The sequence below is a fragment of the Corvus brachyrhynchos genome, unplaced genomic scaffold (assembly GCF_000691975.1).
Source record: "Corvus brachyrhynchos isolate BGI_N302 unplaced genomic scaffold, ASM69197v1 scaffold72, whole genome shotgun sequence".
NCBI classification, from domain to species: domain Eukaryota; kingdom Metazoa; phylum Chordata; class Aves; order Passeriformes; family Corvidae; genus Corvus; species Corvus brachyrhynchos.
This window is the reverse complement of record NW_008236763.1, coordinates 2,426,940-2,431,992: the sequence shown is the minus strand read 5'-3', so window position 1 is coordinate 2,431,992 and position 5,053 is coordinate 2,426,940. Positions and strand designations below refer to the sequence as shown.

Genomic DNA, 5,053 nt, shown 5'->3' with positions numbered 1-5,053 from the left:
TCCCGCGGGGGGGGCTGCGGGAGGAGAGAGGAGGGGGGAAGAAAAGCAGGAGGAAAAAAAAAGGAGGAAAAAAAGTAAGACGGCGTTTTTTTCTCTCGCTTTCTTTGTCTGGAGCGTTGCCTGCAGGAGTTGCGTGCGTGAGGGCGAGTGGGGGCACCGGGGGAACGCTCAGCCCGCGGTGGGATCGGCGCTGAGCACACGCGGAGCACCCGCAGGCACCTGCATCCCCCCGCTCCCGGCTGCCTTTCCTGGGCAGCATCCCCGGGGATGCCAGCCTGGAGCATCCCAAAGCGATCCGAGCCCTCAGTCTGTGCCGAGAACGTGGGAATATATGGATTTAATTCTCCTGGCGGTGTTGTAGCCGAAGGGTGGCTGTGGCTTGCTGCGGTTCTGTTCTTGTGGAGGTAGCTGGTGAGCTTGGGGAAAAATTAAATTGGCTTTGTTTTGGGTGAGAATAATTCCGAGCTGGTGAAAATTCATCTCTGGGTGAATATCTGTGAGATGTGTGTGTATATTCATGCTACATCCCCACTATTTATGTTGACAGAGAATTACATGCAACACATGTTAAGGCAGTTATCAGTTAATTACACGTGAGCTCGTTAACGGTTGGGTTCCGCCGGGGCTGGAATGGGTGCTCCCGTACCCGAATTTACGTTTTAAGTTTTTCGTCTCTCCCAGGTGAGGCGGGGGGTTCGCAGGACTGGGCTCTGCGTGCGTGCGAACACTTTGGCATTGTTTATAGCGGGAACAAACCCCACGGAGCCTCTGCCTGCTGCAGAAGGTGCATCTTGCTTTCTGAAGGGCAGGGAGCCGATCTGCCGCTGCCTGCGCCTGGCTGGATATCCCCGGATCCTGGAAGGATGCGGGAGGAAGTGGCCGGCAGGGCTGGGGGTGCTGCTGGAGCCGCATCCCAGCGATTCCTTCCTCCGGCTGCAAACTTGCAGCTCCAAGCCCCGAGCTGGAAGAGGGAGAGGGAGAAGGAGAGGGAGAGGGAGAGGGAGAGGGAGGCTCTCCGGGTCCTCTCCGATGAGGTAATCCCAAAGAAAGATAAGGGAAGCAGCTCGTGTATCAACCTGAGCGGTGATGTCAGCCAGAAGAAAGCAGATTAAGGACTTGGAGAGAGGAATTGCCGCGATTTTGGTGTCACCTGATTGCTGCTGTTCGTTCAGGTGTGTTGTGGTGCCGAAAACGAGGGGGTCCTGAGAGGTCTGGGTAGCCCAGATGGGTCCCAGTGGCTCGTGCAGGGATTTGGGGGCTGGTGTGGGGGCTCTGTGCATGTGGTGTGGCGGTGCAGAAGAAAGCAGATTAAGGACTTGGAGAGAGGAATTGCCGCGATTTTGGTGTCACCTGATTGCTGCTGTTCGTTCAGGTGTGTTGTGGTGCCGAAAACGAGGGGGTCCTGAGAGGTCTGGGTAGCCCAGATGGGTCCCAGTGGCTCGTGCAGGGATTTGGGGGCTGGTGTGGGGGCTCTGTGCATGTGGTGTGGCGGTGCCCGGTGCTCTCACGCGTCTGGACTGCAAGACCCGCTCAGGAAAATGAGGATTTTTTTCCCTGCCAGCAGCTCCAATGCCACTGAGGAGAGGGGAGGGGGACAGAAGCCCTGGGCCCCTCTCTGATGAGCGGGCTGGGAGTGCCCAGAGGGGCTCAGACAATGTCCCCTCCTGGTTTTTGTGTGTCCCCAGGGAGCAGTGGCAGACCTGCAGCAGCAGCAGGGCTGGGTGGGAGCAGGGCTGGGCTGGCTCCAGGCAGGGACAGCAGGCTCCGGGACAGGGGTGGGACACCCTCACACTGCCCCTGTGCGTGTCCCCGTGGGGCTGGGCCACGCTGCAGGTGTGGCTGTCCCTTGGGAGGGGACAGTGAGCCCCCAGTGCCCTGCCCAGGGGGGGCGAGTAGGGAAGGGACCGGCTCCGGGGGGGCGAAGGGACACCGGCTCCAGGTGAATTCCTGCTCGTGCTGAGAGGTGCCACGTTGTGTCACGAGTCAGCAGAACAGGAGGAATAGCTGGGGACAGGGAATAACAGGGAGCAACAGGGAATAATGGGGAATAACAGGGAATAACGGGGAATAACAGGGAGCAACGGGGCCAGCAGTGGCCCCACATCTGCCTCCCCTTGGACCCAACACGGAAGATGCCCCCAGCACTCCGGCTGCCCAACAGCCTCTAGGATGGCCCTGCTCCCTCTCCAGGGGCTACTCCATGTGCTGCCTCATTCCAGTCCCACATTTCCTACACGCATCCTTTGCCTGTTGCACTGAGCTGCCCAAGACCTGGGGTCAGCCTGAGCTCGGCTGTCAGGACCTTCCCTTTGCTCAGCACAACCCTGAAACCCCAAACCCAGAGCAAACCTGGCCCCTCAGCACCCAGACAGGGTCTCTCAAACCCTGGGAGAGCAGGAAAAGCTGCGTGAGGCTTGACACCCTCTGCCACTTCAGCTGTCCGGAGCACCAGTGCAAGAAAGGTTCTGGAGCCTCCCTTTTCCATGGGAGATGTTCCTATAAAGGCAAAAAGTCATCATGACTTGGAGAACGAGGGATCCCTCACCAGGGACCAGCCCCTGAAGCACCCAGGGTGGCTCAGGGGCAGCTCCCCCATTCCTGCCAGGGCCAGGCCATCGACCCCTCATCCCCGACGGAACCAGACCACCAACCCCTCATCCCTGATGGAACCAGACCATCCACCCCTCATCCCTGCCAGGGCCAGACCATCGAGCCTGATCCAGATCCAGACCACTGACCCCCCATCCCTGCCAGATCCAGACCACTGACTCGCCACAACTGATGGAACCAGACCATCAGTCCCCCATCCCTGCCTGATCCAAGCCACTGAGCCTGATCCAGATCCAGGCCATCAAGCTCCAATCCCTGCCTGATCCAAACCATCCCTCACCAGCCCTGCAGCTGCTCCAGCAAATCGAGACAGATTCCCCCCCAGCTCCTGTGGCATCTCCTGTCTCGCAGCCCAGACTTAATTACAGCTGGGGCTGCAGGAGCTGAGATATCTGTGACCAGGAAGGTGCTAAAAGGCCCAGGAGGATCTTGTTAGCGAGGGCCTTACCTGGATTCCCAAGCTGCTGTTGCCGTCTCCTAATGGGCTCCATGGAAAAATTGATGGTGAGGGAGCAGGAGCAGATTTGGGTCATTATCTCATCCCTTCCCTCTCTGCCTCTCCCATCCTTCCACCTGGAAATAAATCCAGAGGAATTGGTGCTCTGCAAAGGGCAGTGGGGCTGAGCAGAGGGATTTGGGCTGTGACCTGGGGCACACAAGTCACGATTTTGGGATCCTGGGGCCTCTCCAAGGGTCGGTTCCCTGCTCAGGATGGATTTGTTGGTTTGCAGAGCACCGAGGGGTCAAACAGAAATGAATTTACCCTGAATTATCCCAGCAAGCTGAGAAACGAAATCATTTAGGGTTGGAGGATACTTTGCTCGGTACAAAGAAAAACCTTTCGCTGCATTTCCCGTCACCTAAAATAGTCGTTTGGGGGAGAGGGAAGGAGGGCTGGAAGCGGCGTGCTGCTCCAGATGGAAAAGTGGGAAGGAGAGGTTGCAGCTCCTCCAGGCTGGTGTTGTGCCTGAAGCTGAGTGGCACAAACGAACTGGAGACACAAAATATCCCTCCTGGCCCAAAACTGTCCCAGGGGGAACATTCCTGCAACCTCGGGCACCCATGGAAAAGCCAATCCCGTGGGACTGCCCGGTGTGGGGACAGCGCTGTCCCCTCAGCACCTCTCCAGCCCCACTTTTCATACACAAATCCAATTCAGGGAAAGCCTGGAATGCTCACTGGAAAAGGGAAACATCTCCTGGGCTGCCAGGGGGCAACACCTGCGCTCCTGGAGAGGGGTGGGCAGGAGCATCCCAACGGGAATGAAGCGAAGTGCAAAAGCAGCCAGGAATGAAAGATCTCTTTTCCCTCCTCCAAACAAACCGGAGCAGTTCAACACTGGATTCTGTGCCCTGGAAGGAGCCCCTGGCTGTGTGTGCACCTGGAAAACCAGGAGCAGTTTGGCCCTTCCCAAAGTGGTTTTCCATGGCTGCATCCCGGGGAAGGGAGCTGGGCTCTGCCTGTGATGCTGCAGCTCTGCCTGTGCTGCTGCCGTGGCTGCTGTGGCTGCAAACAGGGATTTATGGAGCTCATTTCCCTGGAATGCCTCCATAAAGGTGTTGGAGATGCTGTGGTCTCACCCTCAGCTCCGGAGGGAAGCAGGGGAGCTCTGCTCTCCCGAGCTTTGCAGGATCTGGGCCGTTCCTCAGCTTCCCTGGTCCCTCCCCTCCCTGCTTTTTATTCCTGGAAGATTTATCAGGAATTCTGCAAAGATTTGGGTTCTGTTCAAGCAGCTTTCAGTAGAAAATCGGGTGGTGATGAGGAAGCTGATTAAAACCCATAAATAACCCCGGAATCACCCCGTCCATGGGAGGCGCAGGTGACAGACAACCGGCGCACCTTCAGCTGCACCACAAATGTTCCGGAGCCTCCCTTTTCCTTGGGAGATGTTCCCGTGAAGCCATAAAGTCCGGGCATAATGACTCGGAGAACGAGGTAAGGGCTGGGAAATGACATTGTTACAATGACGAATATTCTCTAAATCCCCAATCCATGATCCCGGGCGCCTCGGAAATGTGATTAGGAGATCTAATCTGGCTGTGCTGGAGCCACTTGGCAAGACAGTTTGCAAATGGATCGTTGCCCAAATTCTGACTCCCAAACTCCCCAAAATTCTGAGGGTTGATGTTTAAAAATCCACCAGGAATCAGGGCCTGATGGGGCACGAGCCGGTTTGGGCCTGGGGAGGGGGAGCTGTAGCTGATCCCCCAAAAGAGAGGCTGAGTCTGCCTCCATGGGGATGCAACTGGTGTGGATCTCTGTGGAAAACACGATGTTCCCGGCTCTGCTCTGGAGTGTCCATCCATCTGTCTGTCCATCTGTCCATCCCAGTTCTCGGGGGGTTTTATTTGTGTCCACCCCACGGCGGGGACACAAACAGGCTCTGCACACGTCCCCGGGCTCTCCCCCCCCCCGGGAGCGCGGAAAAGGAGGAAAGCGGCGC

At 57.5% G+C, this 5,053-nt stretch overlaps 1 long non-coding RNA gene across 2 annotated transcripts in view; it reads left to right on the top strand.

The window, feature by feature from the left end:
- The window catches only part of LOC108444937, a 26,255-nt gene that overhangs the window by 8,692 nt on the left and 12,510 nt on the right, over positions 1 to 5,053 (top strand). The window contains exon 1 of one of the 2 annotated variants that reach the window (XR_001859654.1): positions 34 to 74. The exons of the other annotated variant lie outside the window; for it this stretch is intronic. This is a non-coding gene — a long non-coding RNA (uncharacterized LOC108444937). Of the gene's footprint in view, positions 1 to 33; positions 75 to 5,053 lie in introns of those variants that run through there. 2 annotated transcript variants of the gene reach the window in all.